The sequence below is a fragment of the Somniosus microcephalus genome, unplaced genomic scaffold, assembly GCF_052327205.1.
Source record: "Somniosus microcephalus isolate GS21.2 unplaced genomic scaffold, FLI_Smic_1.0 unresolved_chr8, whole genome shotgun sequence".
Taxonomy (NCBI): Eukaryota; Metazoa; Chordata; class Chondrichthyes; order Squaliformes; family Somniosidae; genus Somniosus; species Somniosus microcephalus.
Window position 1 is genome coordinate 36,534,182 of NW_028225186.1, and position 21,852 is coordinate 36,556,033.

Consider the following 21,852-nt stretch of genomic DNA (forward strand, 5'->3'; position numbering starts at 1 on the left):
TGTGTGCCACACATGACAACAGCCAACACAAGTGCCAGGCAATGGCCAGCTCCAACAAGTGAAAGTCTAACCACCGCCCCTTCACATTCAACAGCATGACCGTCACCGAATCAGCTACCACCATTACCAACAACAACTTGCATTTATATAGCACCATTAACGTAGTAAAACGTCCCAAGGCGCTGCACAGGAGTATTTTCAGACAAAACATTTGACACCAATCCACATAAGGAGAAATTCGGGCAGGTGACCAAAAGCTTGGTCAAAGAGATAGGTTATAAGGAGCATCTTAAAGGAGGAAAGAGAGGTGGACAGGTTTAGGCAGGGAATTCCAAAGCTTAGGGCAACAGAAAGGTTGAGCGATTATAATCAGGGATGCTCAAGAGGGCAGAATTAGAGGAGCGCAGATATCTCAGGGAGTTGTGGGGCTGAAGGAGATTACAGAGATAGGGAGGGGCGAGGCCATGGAGGGAACAGAAAAGCAAAATATTATTAAAATGGAGAGAGACTACAGAATGCTGCGGTTAAGAGGGATCTGGGTGTCCTCGTACATGAAACACAAAAAGTTAGCATGCAGTAATTAAGTAGGCAAATGGAATGTTGGCCTTTATTGCAAGGGGCATGGGGTATAAAAGTCGGGAAGTCTTGCTACAACTGTACAGGTGAGGCCACTCCTAGAGCACTGCATACATTTTTGTTCTCCTTATTTAAGGAGGGATATACTTGCATTGGAGACAGTTCAGAGAAGGTTCTCTAGGTTGATTCCCGGGATGAAGGGATTGTCTTATGAGGAAAGGTTGAGCAGGTTAGGCCTATACTCATTGGAGGTTAGAAGAATGAGAGGTGATCTTACTGAAACATATCAGATTCTGAGGGGGCTTGACAGGGTAGATGCTGAGAGGCTGTTTTCCCTCATGGGGGAATCTAGAATCAGGTGGCATAGTTTCAGAATAAGGATTTGTCCATTTAAGACGCAGATGAGGAGGAATTTCTTCTCTCAGAGGGTTGTGAATCTTTGGAATTATCTACCCCAGAGAGCTGTGGAGCCTGAATCATTGATTATATTCAAGGCTGAGATAGACAGATTGTTGAACTATCGGAGAGTCAAGGGTTAAGGGAGAACAGGCAGAAAAGTGGAGTTAAGGCCAAGATCAGATCAGCCATGAGCTTATTGAATGGTGGAGCAGGCTCGAGGGGCCAAATGGCCAACTCCTGCTCCTATTTCTTATGTTCTTATGTTCTTATAAGGGCAGCCGGTGCATGGGAACACCATCACCTCCAAGTTCCCCTCCAAGTTACACACCATCCCGACGTGAAAATATATCACCATAACTTCATCGTCGCTAGGTCAAAATCCTGGAAATCCCTCCCTAACAGTACTATTGGAGGACCTTCACCTCATTGACTGCAGCGGGCCAAGAGGGCTTCTCACTACCACCTTCTCAAGGGCAATTAGTGATAGGCAATTAATGCTGGCCTTGCCAGCGATGCCCAAGTCCTAGGAACAAATTACATTAAATTAAAATCGTCACGACTGGATGTGGAAGGATTGCAGAGCTTTGATCTGATCCGTTGGTTGTTGGATCGCTTCGCTCTGTCTACACATGCTGTTTCCATAGCTTAGCATGTGTGTAGTCCTGTGTTGTAGCTTCATGAGGTTGGCAGCTCATTTTCAGTACGCCTGGTGCTGCTCCTGAAATGCTCTTCTACACTCCTCATTGAACTAGGGTTGGTCCCCTGTCTTGATGCTAATGGTAGGGTGAGGGATATGCCGGTCCATAAGGTTACAGATTGTGGTGGAATACAATTCCAAAACTGAGGCCCCCTCTGCCCTCTCGGGTGGACATAAACGATCCCATGGCACTATTGGAAGAAGAGCAGGGGATGATGAGGTTTACCCCGGTGTCCTGTAGCCAATATTTATCCTCAAATCAACATCACTAAAACAGGTGATCCTCGATTATCACATTGTGGGAGCTTGCTGTGCACAAATTGGCTGCTGCTGTTTTTCCTACATTACAACAGTGACTACAACTACAACTACAACTACATTGCCTGTAAAGCGCTTTGAGACGTCCTCAGGTGAAAGGCGCTGTAGAAATCAGAGTCTTTCTTTTACAGCCTTCAAAGTCACAGAATCACAGAAACCCCACAGTGCAGATAGAGGCCATTTCGGCCCATCGAGCCTGCACCGACACATATCCCACCCGATCCCCGTAACCCCTGCACCAACACATATCCCACCCTATCCCCGTAACCCCACGTATTTAATCCACCTAACACTAAGGGTTAATTTATCATAGCCAATCAACCTAACCCGCACATCTTTGGACTGTGGGAGGAAACCGGAGCACTGACAACTGACAAAAACCAAAAATCAACATAAATTGAATTTAACAGCAAAAGGAGTTAAGGCAGGCCGGTTAGCTCAGTAGGTTAGAGCGTGGTGCTAATACCGTCCAAGGTCGCGGGTTCGATCCCCGTACGGGCCATTTACTTTTTGATGCTGTGGGTAGTTTCTTAATTTTGCTATTTGCTGAAAAGATTGAAGCTGTCATACTTTGAAGCAAAGCTACAAAACCTTAGTTCTGCCGAGAACTCAAGGAACTGGAAGGTTGACCTTGTGTCTATCTGTCCACAGATGGCGCTGATGGATAAGGCGTTAGACTTCGGTATTAATTTTGAGGTTATCAGAATATTGCAGGTTCGAGTCCTGCCACGGTCTTTTTACACACTTTTTAATTCGTGTTCAGTTTTATAAAACCAAACCGTGTTCCCACTTACTAGCTGAAGGTGACTCCCTACCAAACACTGCAGGGCTCTTTATTAATTAGTATTTTTGATGCTGCTTTGTGTGTGTATTGCTCACGAGTTCCCAACAAATCCACAATATCTAATTGATGCCGATAAATTATTAGTGTTTCAATTGGAACTTTGGGTTAATCAGTGTAATAAAGTGCAGTGGAGGGAATTCTGATCAATTTCGGGGCCAGTGATCGCCACAGGGAGCCGATGAAATAAAAAAATTGCATCAAAGTCGCTGCGAGCAGGGTTCGAACCTGCGCGGGGAAACCCCATTGGATTTCGAGTCCAACGCCTTAACCACTCGGCCATCGCAGCTGCACGTTAACAGTGAGAAAATGCTTCCCACTGTGAGTGAGTCAGGAACTAGCTCAGAGAAGACAGGTCATAAATACTCACCGATAAATCCAGCAGGGAATTCAGGATTAACTTCTTTGGCCAAAGAGCGCTGAGAATGCAGTAGTTCAGGCGAATACTACAGATGCATTTAAGAGGAAGGGAGAAAGGAATAGAAGGATATGCTGATAGGGTTTTTTAAATTCGTTTATGGGATGTGGGTGCTCTGGCAAGGCCAGCATTAAATGCCCATCCCTAATTGCCCCTTGAGAAGGTGGTGGTGAGCCGCCTTCTTGAACCGCTGCAGTCCGTGTGGTGAAGGTGCTCCCACAGTGCTGTTAGGGAGGGAGTTCCAGGATTTTGACCCAGCGACGATGAAGGATCGGCAATATACTTCTAAGTCAGAATGGTGTGTGACTTGGAGGGGAACTTGGAGGTGGGGGTGTTCCCATGCGCCTGCTGCGCTTGTCCTTCTAGGTGGAAGAGGTTGCGTGTTTGGCAGGTGTTGCTGAAGAAGCCTTGGTGAGTTGCTGCAGTGCATCTTGTAGATGGTACACACTGCAGCCACGGTGCGCCGGTGGTGGAGGGAGTGAATGTTTAAGGTGGTGGATGGGGTGCCAATCAAGCGGGCTGCATTGTCCTGGAAGGTGTCGAACTTCTTGAGTGTTGTTGGAGCTGCACTCATCCAGGCAAGTGGAGAGTATTCCATCACACTCCTGACTTGTGCCTTGTAGATGGTAGAAAGGCTTTGGGGAGTCAGGAGGTGAGACACCCGACGCAGAATGCCTAGCCTCTGACCTTCTCTTGTTGTCACAGTATTTATGTTCATTGGTAAACCCCAGGATGTTGGTGGTCAGCTCCTTTGTTCATGTTGGACCAAGGTTTTAATGAAGTCGGGAGCAGAGTGCTCTTGGCAGAACCCAAGCCGGGCATCAATGAGCAGGTTATTGGTCAGTAAGTGCCACTTTACAGCACTGTGGATGACACCATCCATCACTTTGCTGATGATTGAGAGTAGAGAGTAGACTGATGGGGTGGTAATTGGCTGGATTGGATTTGTCCTGCTTTTTGTGGACAGGACATACCTGGGCAGTCTTCCACATTGTTGGATAGATGCCAGTGTTGTAGCTGTACTAGAACAGCTTGGCTGGAGCACAAGTCTTCAGAATGATAGCCGGGGTGTTGTCAGGGCCCAGAGCCATTGCTGTATCCAGTGTGCTCAGCCTTTTCTTGATATCACGTGGAGTGAATCGAATTGGCTGAAGACTGGCTTCTGTGATGGTGGGGACCTCAGGAGGAGGCTGATATGGATCAGGCCAGGTGGTCCGTCCAGCTTCATTTTTATTATTTTGTTTCATAGCGGTTTGTTACAACTGAGTGGCTTGCTTGGCCATTTCAGAGGGCAGTTAAGAATCAACCACATTGCTATGGGACTGGAGTCACACAAAGGCCAGACCAGGTAAGGACGGCAGATTTCTTTCCCTGAAAGACATTAGTGAACCAGATGGGTTTTTACGACAATCCGATAGTTTCATGGTTACCATTACTGATTCTAGTTTTATTTGGGGAGTGAGGAGAAATAGAGAAGGAGGAGCCTCGTGTGGAGACCAGTTCGTGCAAATGGACTGTTTCTGTGGGGCAGACTCTATAATATTATGTAACACCCGTTTTAATCAGACACAGAATGATCCGGGACTGACAGCACATCCCTTTTATACAGACACAGAATGACCAGGGACCTACAGCACATCCCTTTTAAACAGACACAGAATGATCCGGGACTGACAGCACATCCCTTTTAAACAGACACAGAATGATCCGGGACTGACAGCACATCCCTTTAAACAGACACAGAATGACCAGGGACTTACAGCACATCCCTTTTAAACAGACACAGAATGATCCGGGACTGACAGCACATCCCTTTTAAACAGACCCAGAATGACCAGGGACTGACAGCACATCCCTTTTAAACAGATACAGAATGACCAGGGACTTACAGCACATCCCTTTTAAACAGACACAGAATGATCCGGGACTGACAGCACATCCCTTTTAAACAGACACAGAATGATCCGGGACTGACAGCACATCCCTTTTAAACAGACCCAGAATGACCAGGGACTGACAGCACATCCCTTTTAAGCAGATACAGAATGACCAGGGACTGACAGCACATCCCTTTTAAACAGACACAGAATGATCCGGGACTGACAGCACATCCCTTTTAAACAGACTCAGAATGACCCGGGACTGACAGCACATCCCTTTTAAACAGACACAGAGTGATCCGGGACTGACAGTACATCCCTTTTAAACAGACACAGAATACTCCGGGACTGACAGCACATCCCTTTTAAACAGACTCAGAATGACCCGGGACTGACAGCACATCCCTTTTAAACAGACACAGAGTGATCCGGGACTGAAAGCATGTCCCTTTTAAACAGACACAGAATGACCCTGGACTGACAGCACATCCCTTTTAAACAGACACAGAGTGATCCGGGACTGAAAGCATGTCCCTTTTAAACAGACACAGAATGATCCGGGACTGACAGCACATCCCTTTTAAACAGTCACAGGATAATCCGGGACTGAAAGCATGTCCCTTTTAAACAGACACAGAATGACCCGGGACTGACAGCACATCCCTTTTAAACAGACACAGAATAATCCGGGACTGACAGCACATCCCTTTTAAACAGACACAGGATAATCCGGGACTGAAAGCATGTCCCTTTTAAACAGACACAGAATGACCCGGGACTGACAGCACATCCCTTTTAAACAGACACAGAATAATCCGGGACTGACAGCATGTCCCTTTTAAACAGACACAGAATAATCCGGGACTGACAGCATGTCCCTTTTAAACAGACACAGAATAAACCGGGACTGACAGCATGTCCCTTTTAAACAGACACAGAATAAACCGGGACTGACAGCATGTCCCTTTTAAACAGACACAGAATGATCCGGGACTGACAGCATGTCCCTATTAAACAGACACAGAATGATCCGGGACTGAAAGTAGACCCCTTTTAAACAGTCATGGAATGCTGCCTGACCTGCAGAGTGTTTCCAGCATTTCATCTGTTTATATTTCAGATTTCCAGCATCAGCACTATTTTGCTTTTGTAATAGAATTTTAGGTAATTGGCTCTGTGGCGCAATGGATAGCGCATTGGACTTCTAGTTGGTATAGCAGATTAAGGCATTCAAAGGTTGTGGGTTCGAGTCCCACCAGAGTCGGATTTTGGGTCAGGGTTCGGTGGTTCCTCCACTGACGGTACATTTTGCAGTAAATCGGTAATTCAGAGAAGGGAAACTACCGCCCCGGCACTTTCCCTCTGAGTACTCTCAACCCCTGAGTCAGTTACACAGGAGCAGGAGGAGGCCATTCAGTCCCATGGCCGTTTTACTTCGGAACAGGAGGAGACCATTCAGTCCCATGACCCTTTTACACAGGAACAGGAGGAGGCCATTCAGCCCCTTTAGCCTGTTATACAGGAAGAGGAGGAGGCCATTCAGCCCCTCGAGCCTGTTACACAGGGACAAGAGGAGGCCTTTAACGCCTCGAGCCTGTTGCATTGGACAGGAGGAAGCCGTTCAGCGATACAAGATCTGTACAAGAACAGTAGAACTCCATTCAGCCCCTCGAACCTGTTACATAGGATGAAGAGGAGGCAAAACAGACCCATGCTCCAGTTATAAAGGAACAGGAGAAGGCAATTCAGACCAACGAGTCTGTTATAAAGGAACAGGAGGAGGCAATTCAGACCCACGAGTCTGTTTCACAGGAGCAGCAGGAGGCCATTCAGCCCCTCAAACCTGCCACACATGAACAGGAGGAGGACATTCAGTCCCTCAAGCCTGCTGCACTGGAACAGGAGGAGGCAATTCAGACACACGAGTCTGTTAAACGGGAACAGGAGGAGGCCATTCAGCCCCTCAAGCCTGTTATACATGAACAGGAGGAGGCCATTCAGCCCCTCGAGCCTGTTATACATGCACAGGAGGATGCCATTCAGCCCCTCAAGCCTGTTACACGGTAACAGGAGGAGGCCATTCAGCCCCTCAAGCCTGTTACACAGGAACAAGAGGAGACAATTCAGACACACGAGCCTGTTATACAGGAACAGGAGGAGGCTATTCAGCCTGTCGAGCGTGTTATACAGGAAAAGGAGGAAGCCATTCAGCCCCTCAAGCCTGTTAGACAGGAACAGGAGGAGGCCATTCAGCCCCTCGAGCCGGTTACACAGGAATAGGAGGAGGCCATTCAGCCCCTCAAGCCCGTTGTACATGAACAGGAGGAGGCCATTCAGCCCCTCGAGCCTGTTATACATGCACAGGAGGATGCCATTCAGCCCCTTGAGCCTGTTACACAGGAACAGGAGGAGGCCATTCAGTCCCTTGAGTCTGTTATACAGGAACAGGAGGAGGCCATTCAGCCCTTCGAGTCTGTTGTAAAGGAGCAGGAGGAGGCCAATCAGCTCCTCGGTTATGTTACACATAAACAGGAAGAGGCCATTTAGCCCATCGAGCCTATCATACAGGAACAGGAGGAGGCCATTCAGCCCCTCGAGCCTGTTATGCAGGAACAGGAGGAGGCTATTCAGCCTGTTAAGCCTGTTATGCAGGAAAAGGAGGAGGCCATTCAGCCCCTCGAGCCTGTTATGCAGGAACAGGAGGAGGCTATTCAGCCTGTTAAGCCTGTTATGCAGGAAAAGGAGGAAGCCATTCAGCCCCTCAAGCCTGTTACACAGGAACAGGAGGAGGCCATTCAGCCCCTTGAGTCTGTTACACATAAATAGGAAGAGGCCATTCAGCCCATCGTGCCTATCATACATGAACAGGAGGAGGCCATTCAGCCCCTCGAGCCTGTTATGCAGGAACAGGAGGAGGCTATTCAGCCTGTTAAGCCTGTTATGCAGGAAAAGGAGGAAGCCATTCAGCCCCTCAAGCCAGTATCACTGGAACAGGAGGAGGCCATTCAGCCCCTCGAGCCTGTTATGCAGGAACAGGAGGAGGCTATTCAGCCTGTTAAGCCTGTTATGCAGGAAAAGGAGGAAGCCATTCAGCCCCTTAAGCCTGTTACACAGGAACAGGAGGAGGCCATTCAGCCCCTTGAGTCTGTTACACATAAATAGGAAGAGGCCATTCAGCCCATCGAGCCTATCATACAGGAACAGGAGGAGGCCATTCAGCCCCTCGAGCCTGTTATGCAGGAACAGGAGGAGGCTATTCAGCCTGTTAAGCCTGTTATGCAGGAAAAGGAGGAAGCCATTCAGCCCCTCAAGCCTGTTACACAGGAACAGGAGGAGGCCATTCAGCCCCTCGAGTCTGTTACACATAAATAGGAAGAGTCCATTCAGCCCCACAAGCCTGTTATACAAGAACTGGAGGAGGCCAATCAGCTCCTCGAGTCTGTATCACTGGAACAGGAGGAGGCCATTCAGCACCTCGAGCCTGTTATGCAGGAACAGGAGGAGGTCATTCAGCTCCTCGAGCCTGTTATGCAGGAACAGGAGGAGGCTATTCAGCCTGTTAAGCCTGTTATGCAGGAAAAGGAGGAAGCCATTCAGCCCCTCAAGCCTGTTACACAGGAACATCATGGGCAAGGAAACCTCCTGCTGATTACCACCTACCACCCTCCCTCAGCTGATGAATCAATACTCCTCCATGTTGAACACCACTTGGAAGAAGCACTGAAGGCAGCAAGGGCACAGAATGTACACTGGGTGGGGGGCCTCAATGCCCATCACCAAGAGTGGCTCGGTAGCAGCACTACTGACCGAGTTGTTCGAGTCCTGAAGGATATGGCTGCCAGTCTGGGCCTGCGGCAGGTGGTGAGGGAACCAACACGAGGGGAAAACCTACTTGACCTCCTCCTGACCAATCTACCTGTCACAGATGCAAAACAGTTCAAAAAGTATTCATTGGCTGTAAAGCACTTTAGGATGTCCTGAGGTCGTGAAAGCCCTGTAGAAATGCAAGTCCTTCTTTTACAGCCTTCAAAGACAAAGTGACTTAGCTGGCAAAGACCAGAAACAGGGACGGTATTATAGATGAACCTTACAGATGGGACGGTTAGCTCAGTTGGTTAGAGCGTGGTACTAATAACGCCAATGGTCGCGGGTTCGATCCCCGTACAGGCCATTTATATTTCGAGGGAAGGTGAGTTTCGTAATTTTTGAGCAGTTTAAAAAGTTTGGAAGGAAACTCACACGGGACCGACAAAGCTGCAAAATCTTAGTTCTACCGAGAGCTCATGGACCTGAAAGGTTAACCCTGTGTTTTTCTGTCCACAGATGTTCCCTGACCTGTGGAGTGTTTCCAACATTTAATGAACAATTTCAGATCCAGCATCTGCTGCATTTCGCTTTTTATTTTACCGCAGTGTTCTCGCTTCTATTAACAAAATTCAAAAATAAATTGTAGCTACTGGAAAATGGGTTTTATTGTCATTGTCAGCATTGGTGGTTCAGGGGTAGAATTCTCGCCTGCCATGCGGGAGACCTGGGTCCGATTCCCAGCCAATGCAGGTTAAAATTTTTAACAATTTATTTCAGAGCAAACACATCACATGAAACATTAATAATAAATTAGCTGTTCCTGTGTAACTGGATCAAGGGAATGAATGGCCTCTACCTGTTCCTGTGTAACAGGCTTGAGGGGCTGAATGTCCTCCTGTTCCATTGTAACAGGCTCGAGGGGCTGAATGGCCTCCTGTTCCAGTGTAACAAGCTTGAGGGGCTGAATGGCCTCCTCCTGTTCCTGTGCAACATTCTCGAGGGGCTGAATGGCCTCCTCCTGTTCCTGTGTAACATGCTCGAGGGGCTGAATGGCCTCCTCCTGTGTAACGGGCTCGAGGGACTGAATGGCCTCCTCCTGTTCCTGTTTGACAGGCTCAAGTTGCTGAATGGCCTCCTCCTGTTCCTGTTTGACTGGCTCGATGGGCTGAATGGACTCCTCCTGTTCCTGTTCGACAGGCTCGAGGGGCTGAATGGCCTCCTCCTGTTCCGGTTTGACAGGCTCGAGGGGCTGAATGGCCCCCCCTGTTCCTGTTCGACAGGCTCAAGGGGCTGAATGGTCTCCTCCTGTGCCGGTTTGACAGGCTCGAGGGGCTGAATGGCCTCCTCCTGTCCCGGTTTGACAGGCTCGAGGGGCTGAATGGACTCCTCCTGTTCCGGTTTGACAGGCTAGAGGGACTGAATTGCCTCTTCCTGTTCCGGTTTGACAGGCTCGAGGGGCTGAATGGCCTCCTCCTGTTCCTGTTCGACAGGCTCAAGGGGCTGAATGGCCTCCTCCTGTTCTGGTTTGACAGGCTCGAGGGGCTGAATGGCCTCCTCCTGTTCCTGTTCGACAGGCTCAAGGGGCTGAATGGCCTCCTCCTGTTCCTATTGAACCATGTTTCAGGCACTAATGTGGCTGATGTTCCGATTGTGCCCTCTGCTGTCCCGGCGCAGAAAGAAACACAGTGCCTGTGTATAAAACCCAAAGTCCTTGTACTTTCTTTCTTTCTTTGAATCTTTCTTTCATTTCTTCCTTTTCTGTGCCATATGCTCCTTATTCTATTGTTGCTTAGTGATATATGTGTTCATATTTGCCGGTTTCAGCATGTTCATTGCTTCTGCTGCTTTGAATTGTGTCGAAAAAGTGAACTGAATTTCTCCACCTGTGTGAAGCATCCTCGGGTTCGAAGCTGTTTTGGTTTCAATCAAACAAACGCACAGATTACTCGAACTCGCTGAGACTTTCCTGGCCAGTATTTGTTTCTTGCTTCCTTGCATTTGGAAAGGCCCAGGCTTCATCCCCGGCCTGTGCTGAGGGAGCTGACCTGAGCCTGGGCAGCGGTTACAATTGGTGTCTGTGGCCCTGTGTTAGGGAGAGGGTGAATGAGCCTGGCTTCTTGTCCACTCGCCCTGCTGGCTGTGGGCAATGGCTGAGCAGAGGACCAGTTGTGATCGGTTTCAGCAGGAGGGGAGAGGTGGAGAAGGGAAATTGTAAAGATAAATAAAGGGGCTCCCAGCTGTTACAGCTGCTGCTGCCCACAGTAGGCAGTTTGGACAGTGGGTTACCACAGCCCGTGACACACACGAGGCAATCCAGCCTCCTCGTGGGCTGCCTTCACTTACACTTCTCCTTTTTAAGATGAAACTGTCATTTCATTCAGGTGATGTCTAAACCACATCCCCTCTGATTGTCATTTCAAAACCATTGCACTTACAGTCTCAGCTCAACATCGGCAAACCCCAGCAGCAAGCAGGTGAGATTTACAATCTCTTAATGATCAATGATCTTTCACAGGAACGTGTCAAATCAGTGCTATGTTGTTAAAGTCAACACAGGATGTCAAGGTCTTAGAGAGGGTGCAGAGGAGATTTACCAGAATGGTACCAGGGATGAGGGAATTCAATTATGTGGAGAGACTGGAGAAGCTGGGATTGTTCTCTTTAGAGCAGAGAGGGTTAAGAGGAGATTTGATAGAGATGTTCAAAATTATGAATAGTTTTGATAGCATAAATAAGAAGAAAGTGTTTCCACTGGCAGAAGTTTCGGTAACCAGAGGACGCAGATTTATGGTGATTGGCAAAAGAACCAGAGGTGACATGAGGAAACATTTTTTTTAAGCAGCAAGTTGTTGTGATCTGGAATGCGCTGCCTGAAAGGGCGGTGGAAGCAGATTCAATAGTAACTTTCAAAAGGCAGTTGAATAAATACTTGAAGGAAAAACATTACAGGGCTATGGGGAAAGGGCAGGTGAATGAAATTAATTGCAGAGCTCTTTCAAAGTGCCGGCGCAGGGCTATGGGGAGAGAGCGGGGCACTGGGATTTATTTGGGATTGATACAGGTCTATGGGGTGTGAGTGGGGCAGTGTGATTAGTTTGGGATTTATTCACGGCTATGGGGTGAGAGCGGGGCAGTGGGATTAGTTTGTGATTGATACAGGTCTATGGGGTGTGAGCGGGGCAGTGGGATTAGTTTGGGATTGATTCAGGGCTATGGGGTGAGAGCGGGGCAGTGGGATTAGTTTGTGATTGATACAGGTCTATGGGGTGTGAGCGGGGCAGTGGGATTAGTTTGGGATTGATTCAGGGCTATGGGGTGAGAGTGGGGCAGTGGGATTAGTTTGTGATTGATACAGGTCTATGGGGTGTGTGTGGGGCAGTGGGATTAGTTTGGGGATTGATACAGGGCTATGGGGAGATAGCGGGTCTGTGGGATTAGTTTGGGATTGTTACAGGGCTTTGGGGAGAGAGCGGGACAGTGGGATTAGTTTGGGATTGTTACAGGGCTTTGGGGAGAGAGTGGGGCAGTGGGATTAGTTTGCGATTGATACAGTACTATGGGGAGATAGTAGGTCAGTGGGTTTAGTTTAGTATTGCTGTGGCAAAGACCCAGAATTAACACAGTGGGCCGAATGGTCTCCTCTGCTCTGTAAATATCTATTGTTGGAGACTCCTCGGCAGCTTTTAACACACCATTTGGTGTACATTTCCTCTCCATATTCTTCTCTAAATGTTCACTGACGGTTCCTTCACAGCTACCCAGGCTCCCTGTTTTTCGTGTTAGCAGCAAATGTCGATACGTCTGCCTCCTGTACCCAAGTCCAGATTGTTGAAATGGCAAGAAGGGCAACGGTCGCAGCAGTGATGCAGGGGGGCCAACTCTTTACATCGTCCAGTCAAAAAAACACCCAATAACTACCGCACTCTGCTTCTGCCTTTTAACCAGCTTCCTGGTTTCGAGAACGGTTTCTAGTTGAGTATTAATTTTATCCCATATAAGGACATAGAAACATAGAAACATAGAAGATAGGAGCAGGAGTAGGCCATTCGGCCCCTCGAGCCTGCTCCGCCATTCAATGCGATCATGGCTGATCATTCAAATTCAGTACCCGATCCCTGTTTTCTCCCCATACCCCTTGATCCCTTTAGCCTTAAGAAATATATCCAACTCCTTCTTGAATATATTTAATGAACTGGCCTCTACTGCCTTCTGTGGTAGAGAATTCCACAGGTTCACCACTCTCTGGGTGAAGAAATTCCTCCTCATCTCAGTCCTAAATGGCTTACCCCATATCCTTAGACTGTGACCCCTTGTTCTGGACTCCCCGGCCATTGAGAACATCCTTCCTGCATCTGGTCTGTCCAGTCCTTTCAGAATTTTATAAGTTTCAATGAGATCCCCTCTCATTCTTCTAAACTCCAGCGAGTATAAGCCCAATCGACCCAATCTCTCCTCATACGTCATTCCTGCCATCCCAGGTATCAGCCTGGTGAATCTTCGCTGAACTCCTTCCATGGCAAGAACATCCTTCCTCAGATAAGGCGACCAAAACTGCACACAATACTCACGATGTGGTCTCACCAAGGCCCTGTACAACTGCAGCAAGACATCCTTGTTCCTGTACTCAAACCCTCTCGCTACGAAGGCCAACATACCATTTGCCTTCATAACTGCCTGCTACACCTGCATGCTTACCTTCAGCGACTGCTGTACAAGGACACCCAGGTCTCATTGCAATTCCCCTACTCCCAATCTATTGCTATTCAGATAATAATCTGCCTTTCTGTTTTTGACACCAAAGTGGATAACCTCGCATTTATCCACGTTATATTGCATCTGCCATGCTTTTGCCCAATCACCCAACCTGTCCAAATCATACTGGAGTTTCTCGGCATCCTCCTCACAGCACACACGCCCACCCAGCTTTGTGTCATCTGCAAACTTGGAGATATTACATCTAGTTCCCTTGCCTAGATCATTATTATATATTGTGAATAGCTGGGGTCCAAGGGCCGATCCATGCGGTGCCCCACTAGTTACTGCCTGCCGCTCGGAAAAAGACCCATTTATTCCAACTCTTTGTCAACTGTCTGCCAACCAGTTCTCTATCCAAGTCAATACCTTGCCCACAATCCCATGTGCCTTAACTTTACACGCTAATCTCTTATGCGGGACCTTATCGAAAGCCTTTTGAAAGTCCAAATACACCACATCCACTGGTTCTCGATTATCTATTTTACCAGTTACATCCTCAAAAAATTCCAGTAGATTAGTCAAGCACGATTTACTTTTTGTAAATCCATGTTGACTTTGTCCGATCCTGTCACTGTTTTCCAAGTGCTCTGCTATTACATCTTTTATAATGGACTCCAGCATTTTCCCCACTACCGATGTCAGGTTTACCGGTCTGTAATTCCCATTTTTCTCTCTACCTCCTGTTTTGAATAGTGGGGTAACATTAGCTACCCTCCAATCTATGGGTACTGTTCCAGATTCCATTGAATGTTGGAAGATGATCAGCAATGCATCTACTATTTCTAGGGCCACTTCCTTAAGTACCCTAGGATGTAGATTATCAGCCCCTGGGGATTTATCGGCCTTCAATCCCGTCAATTTCCCTAACACCATTTACCTACAAATACTGATTTCTTTCAGTTCCTCCCTTTCATCAGACCCGATAAGACCATAAGAACATAAGAAATAGGAGCAGGAGTAGGCCAATTGGCCCCTCGAGCCTGCTCTGCCATTCAATAAGATCATGGCTGATCTGATCCTAGCCGCCAATCTACTATCACAGAACCATCTCCTGAATCTAACAGAATTAAACACACAAAATCGGAGCAGGATCAGGCTACACAGCCCCTGGGCCCGCTCCGCTACCCACAGGGCCATGTCCGATCCGAACCTAGACTCATGTCCAAATTCCTGCCCGCTCCCCGTAACCCTCAATTCCCTTTACTTCTAGGAAACTGTCTATTTCTGTTTTAAATTTATGTAATTATGTAGCTTCTACAGCTTTATGGGCCAGCATATTCCATGGACCTACCACCCTCTGAATGAAGTAGTTCCTCCTCATCTCAGTTTTGAAAGAGCAGCCCCTTATTCTAAGACTATGCCCCCTAGTTCTAGTTTCACCCATCATCGGGAACATCCTCCCCGCATCCACCCGATCAAACCCATTCACAATCTTATATGTTTCAGTAAGATCGCCTCTCATTCTTCTGAACTCCAATGAGTAGAGTCCCAATCTACTCATCCTCTCCTCATATATCCATCCCCTCATCCCCAGGATTAACAGAGTGAACCTTCTTTGTACTGACTCGAGAGCAAGTATGTCTTTTCTTAAGTATGGACACCAAAACTGTATGCAGTATTCCAGGTGCGGTCTCACCCATACCTTGTACAACTGAAGCAATACCTCCCTATTTTTATATTCTATCCCCCTAGCAATGAAAGCCAACATTCCATTGGCCTTCTTAATCACTTGCTGCACCTGCATACTAACCTTTTGAGTTTCATGCACCAGGACCCCCAGATCCCTTTGTACTTCAGTACTTTCCAGTTTCTTGCCATTAAGATAATAACTTGCTCGACGATTTTTCCTGCCAAAGTGCATAACCTCACACTTTCCAGTATTGTATTCCATCTGCCAAATCTCTGCCCACTTACTTAGCCTGTCTATGTCCCTTTGCAGGTTTTTTATGTCCTCCTCACTCACTACTTTCCCTCCCATCTTAGTATCATCTGCAAACTTTGATATGTTACACTCGGTCCCCTCCTCCAAATTGTTAATATAGATTGTAAAGAGTTGGGGACCCAGCACTGACCCCTGCGGAACACCACTAGTTACTGATTGCCAGTCTGAGAATGAACCATTTATCCCAACTCTCTGCCTTCTGTTAGATAGCCAACCCTCTATCCATGCCAGAATATTACCCCCAATCCCGTGATTTTTTATCATAAGCAATAATCTTTTGTGTGGCACCTTGTCAAATGCCTTTTGGAAGTCTAAATACACTACGTCCACTGGTTCCCCTTTATCCACCCTATATGTTACTTCCTCAAAGAATTCCAGCAAATTTGTCAAACATGACTTCCCCTTCATAAAACCATGCTGACTTTGTCCTATTAAATTATGATTATCCAAATGTCCTGTTACTGTCTCCTTAATAATGGACTCCAAAATTTTATCTACCACAAACTTTAGGCTAACCGGTCTATAGTTTCCAGCCTTCTGTCTACTGCTCTTTTTAAATAAGGGTGTTACATTAGCAGTTTTCCAGTCTGCCGGGACCTTTGCTGAGTCCAGGGAGTTTTGGAAAATTATTACCAATGCATCCACAATCCCTACCGCCACTTCCCTCAAGACCCTAGGATGTAAGCCATCAGGTCCAGGTGATTTATCTGGCTTGAGTCCCATTATTTTACCGAGTACCACTTCCTTAATGATTTTGATCGTGTTTTTCTCCTCCCCACCTATAGCCCCCTGTTTGTCCAGTGTTGGGATATTCTTTGTGTCCTCTACTGTAAAGACTGATACAAAATATTCATTCAGTGTTTTTGCCATCTCCATATTTCCCACCATTAATTTCCTGGTCTCATCCTCTAAGGGACCAACATTTACTTTAGCCACCCTTTTTCTTTTTATATAACTATAAAAACTCTTACTATCTGTTTTTATATTTTTTGCTAATTTACTTTCATAATCTATCTTCCCTTTCTTAATCAATTTTTTTGTTATTTTTTGCTGTCTTTTAAAGTTTTCCCAATCCTCTATCCTCCCACTAGATTTGGCTACCTTATATGCACTTGTTTTTGGTCGAATACTATCCTTAATTTCTTTACTTAGCCACGGATGGCTGTCTTTTCTTTTACACCCTTTTCTTCTCAGTGGAATATATATTTTTTGGAAGTTGTAAAATAACTCCTTAAATGTACACCACTGATCATGTATCGTCTTACCCTTTAATCTATTTTCCCAATCCACTCTACTCAATTCCGCTCTCACACCTTCATCGTCTCCTTTATTCAAGCTTAGCACGCTTGTTTGAGATCCAACCTTCTCACCCTCTAATTGAATATGGAATTCAACCATGTTATGGTCACTCATTCCAATGGGATCCTTTACTAGGACATTTTTAATTAATCCTGTCTCGTTACACAGGACCAGATCTAAGGTTGCTTGCCCCCTGGTCGGTTCAGTTACATACTGCTCAAGAAACCCATCCCTAATACACTCAATGAACTCATCCTCAAGGCAGCCCTGCCCAATTTGATTTGTCCAATTAATATGATAGTTAAAATCTACCATAATTATAGATGTTCCCTTATTACAAGCCTCAACTATTTCCTGATTGATACTCCGTCCAACAAAGTTGCAACTGTTCGGAGGCCTATAGACTACGCCCACTAGAGTTTTTTCCCCCTTATTATTCCTTACCTCCACCCAAACTGTTTCATTATCCTGATCTTTTGACCCAATATCATTTCTCTGTATTACAGTGGTTCCTTCCTTTATTAACATAGCCACCCCACCTCCCCTTCCTTCCTGCCTGTCCTTCCTGATCGTTAAATAACCTGGTATGTTTAATTCCCAGGCATTGTCACCCTGCAGCCATGTTTCTGTAATGGCCACAAGATCATACCCATATGTAGTTATTTGTGCCATTAACTCATCTATTTTGTTACGAATGCTACGTGCATTCAGATAGAGAACTTTCAAGTATGTTTTGTGACACTTAGTTCCTGTTTTTGCCCAACATTATTCCTCCAAAGTTTTTCAACGGCCTCATCTCTTTAAGAAGCCTGTATATAGGAGAGAATAAAATGTCACTGTCCAAAGACGGATTTGAAGACCTGATCAATTTGAGAATCCTCTCCATGCCCATGCTTGCAACGAGACCCACAGTCTGAATCCAGGGATCTTCAAGAATCTCCAGAGTTTAACAAGACTCAACCTTGAAAATGTCGGCCTCCAATCCATGTCTCTTGATATCTTTGGAAACCTTTCCAACCTGAGGACATTGTTCTTGGGGGAAAACGCCATTCAGATCATCAATAGCACGGTTGTGGAACACCTGCCCTCCCTGACCTACCTGGATCTACGGAAGAACCTGTTCCCCTGCACCTGTGACATCAGTTGGTTCCAAAACTGGCCCCTGTCCAACCCCAGGGTGCAGGTTATCTATTTTTACAACCAAACCTGCGCAAATCAGCCAACTGAATACTTGTACAAGTTTGATGCTCGCGTTTGTTCCTTGGACATTGGGCAGATCATGTTCCATATAACTGTGCCGGTCTTGATCTTGTTCATGTTCATCCCTATATTCTACAGAAAAGGGTACTGGCACATCAAGTATGGGTTTTATATTTTCTGATCGTGGTTGAATGACCACAGAGGGAGAGGAGTGAGTCAGCATTCCTACAGGTATGATGCATTTATCTCCTATAATTCTCAGGACGAAGACTGGGTTCTGCAAGAGTTGGTGCCAAACCTAAAAACGAGAGGACATCACTGCTTCAAATTCTGCCTCCACCACACTGATTTTGAGCTGGGCAAATATATCATCGACAACATCGTGGACAGCATCTACCAGAGCAGGGAGACCATCTGTGTGATGATCCGCAACTACCTGTACAGCGAGTGGTGCTCCATGGAACTGCAGCTAGCGAGCTACAGGCTCTTCCACGAGCTGAAAGATATCATCATCCTGATCTTCTTGGAGACGATTCAAGAAGCTGAACTCTCAACCTACCACAAGACGAGAAATGTCATGAAAAAGAAGACTTATATCCAGTGGCCATCAGACATCGAAGCTCAAAAATTGTTTTGGGTCAAAGTGAGAGAAGCGATTATTGGCTCCAACTGGGCCAAGGAGGCGAATCCCGCTGCTGAAAGTTAAGCTTCAAGGCCTAGAAATCCGCAGTCTTACCGCAGGCCCTTAAGGCCCGATTCGGGGAGACATGGTGGCTGCCGCACTTCCCATGTGTTTTGGAGTGCGCCGCTCAACTAACCGCGCTGTGTTAATTGTGAACAACTCCCCCAGTAGCTGCAGAATGGCCGGTGGAACGCTGCTGACTTTCAGTGGGGGAGACTGCAAATGGTCTTGCAGGACGACCTCGAACAGCTCTGGCCCTAGAAGGCCTGGCTGTAGACTGCACCACCTCGGCATGGGTGGCAGCAGCCTAGGCTGGCTGACAGGCAGCGGAAAGGGCAATGGTGGAGTGGCAGAGGTGGGAGTAGGAATGCTGTCATCCTGAGAGAGGGCAGCACGTTCCTGCTCCCCAGACCCACTGCCACTCCCCCCGGGACGGTGCCTCAACATTCCTAGCAATCTGTTGGTGGCCAGATGGTGGGGCAGCTGTGACACCCTGCAAGCCCCGTTCAACACTGGTAAACCGAGCCATGGTGGCAGTATTCTGAGCTTGACTGGCAGCAAGCTGAGGCTGCAGGAGAGCACTCTGATACAGCGTGATCGTCCAAGTGGCGCTCCAAATGGTATGACATTGAGGAACTACTTCATCAAAGAACCTCCCCTTTAAGTAGTGGATAAAGCCGAGGCCTAACATGACTTGCAGTTAGACTGCACCCGATATTGGCCCATCTGTTGAGCTGTAAACCAATGAGCAGCGGGTTTAGTGCTCAGATCAGCACTATAATCATGTAAAAGAGCACTCAGCATGAATTTTGCGTGCTACTTAGACCACTTTGCCCAGACGCAGCTAAGTAACGCTGGGCCATGACGCCGTCCGTTTTCAGGCCATATCCGATTTCTTGGCACGTGTTCCTCAAAGCCCCTTTGGTTCTGGTGGCAGGACACCCACACATCTCGGAACTCGCTGCCACACGCTTCCATCCACCACCGACACAGTCCCTCCTTATTGTTAATCCTGTCATTGCTGCTATTGACCCAGGATATGACAAAGGTACAGACAGACAATGTAATCACAGAATAAAGCCTTAAACTTCTCGCCCCCGCATGTCGGCTCACTCTCGTCTTTCCATCCAACACCTGTTCGAATCTGGGACAGACTGATGGAGTGAACGACTCCTCGATCCATGGTAATCTGACACTGGTGGACATCAATCCACTGCACAAGACTGTCCACACTGGAGCACAACAGGAGTTCTCAGTCTCACTCCCAGTGGCCTGAGGATTGGCCAGTGTGAGAAAACCAGCTAATTAACCTTTCATATTCGCTAATTTTCATACAATACTGGCTCCCATGGCAGGATAGCCCTGGTGCTACCCATTGCAGGTAATTCCAGGGTATACCTGCAGGGACGGCGATTACAGGTAATGCCCAGATATCCCTGGTGGGACAGTGATTACAGGTAATGCCCAGATACCCCTGGTGGGTCAGTGATTACAGGTAATGCCCAGATACCCCTGGTGGGACAGTGATTAAAGGTAATGCCCAGATACCCCTGGTGGGACAGTGATTACAGGTAATACCCAGATACCCCTGGTGGGACCATGATTACAGGTAATGCCCAGATACCCCTGGTGGGACAGTGATTACCACCTTTCACCACCTCAGGACGTCCCAAAACACTTTACAGCAAAAATAAGTGCTTTTTGAAGTGCAGTCACTCTTGCAATGTAGGAAACGCAGCAGCCAATTTGCACACAGCAAGCTCCCACAAACAGCAATGTGAAATGGCCAGATAATCTGTTTTTTAGTCATTTTGATTGAGGGATAAATATTGGCCCAGGACACCAGAGAGGATGACCCTGCTCTCCTTCGAATATTGGCCGTGGGCTCATTTACATCAACCTGAGGGAGCAGTTTAACGTCTGATCCGAAGGACAGCACCTCCTACAGTGCGACACTCCCTCCCTCCCGACAGTGGGGCGCTCCCTCAGTACTTCCTCTCTGATAGTGCAGCACTCCCTCAGTACTGATACTCCGATAGTGCAGCACTCCCTCAGTACTGCCTGTCTGACAGAAACATAGAAACACGGAGGATAGGATCAGGGTTAGGCCATTCGGCTCCTCGAGCCTGCTCCGCCATTCAATGCGATCATGGCTGATCTTTCAAATTCAGTACCCTTTCCCTGCTTTCTCCCCATATCCCTTGATCCCTTTAGCCTTAAGAAATATATCCAACTCCTTCATGAATATATTTAATGAATTCGCATCTATTGCCTTCTGTGGTAGAGAATTCCACAGGTTCACCATTCTCTGGTCAATAAATTCCTCTTCTTTTCTGTCCTAAATGGCCTACACCCTAACCTTAGACTGTCACCCCTCGTTCTGGCCTCCCCGACCATCGGCATCATCGTTCCTGCATCTAGTCTGTCCAGTCCTGTTACAATTTTATAAGATTATGGGATCCCCTCTTATTCTACTAAACTCCAGCGAGTACAAGCCCAATCGACCCAATCTCTCCTCATACATCATTCCTGCCATCCCAGGTATCAGCCTGGTGAATATTCGCTGAACTCCTTCCATGGCAGGAACATCCTTCCTCAGATAAGGCGACCAGAACTGCATGCAATACTCACGATGTGGTCTCACCAAGGCCCTGTACAACTGGAGCAAGACATCCTTGTTCCTGTACTCCAGCCCTCTCGCTACGAAGGCCAACATACCACTTTCCTTCTTAACCACCTGCTGCACCTGCATGCTTACCTTCAGCGACTGCTGCACAAGGACACTCGGGTCTCGTTGCACTTCCCCTTCTCCCAATCTATTGCCTTTCAGATAATAATCTGCCTTCCTGTTTTTGCCACCAAAGTGGGTAACCTCACATTTATCCACGTTATATTGCATCTGCCATGCTTCTGCCCAATCACCCAACCTGTCAAAATCACCCTGTAATTTCTCGGCATCCTCCTCACAGCACACACGCCCACCCAGCTTTGTGTCGACTGCAAATTTGGAGATATTACATCTAGTTCCCTTGTCTAGA

At 47.3% G+C, this 21,852-nt stretch overlaps 2 non-coding genes across 2 annotated transcripts; one reads left to right on the top strand and one right to left on the bottom strand.

Moving 5' to 3' along the window:
- Positions 1–3,038: 3,038 nt before the first annotated feature.
- On the bottom strand, positions 3,039–3,120 carry trnas-cga (transfer RNA serine (anticodon CGA)). Its single transcript has one exon. It is a non-coding gene; the product is annotated as a tRNA-Ser (tRNA).
- Positions 3,121–6,299: 3,179 nt separating this feature from the next.
- Positions 6,300–6,393, top strand: trnar-ucu (transfer RNA arginine (anticodon UCU)). Its single transcript has 2 exons — positions 6,300–6,336; positions 6,358–6,393. It is a non-coding gene; the product is annotated as a tRNA-Arg (tRNA).
- Positions 6,394–21,852: the final 15,459 nt, after the last annotated feature.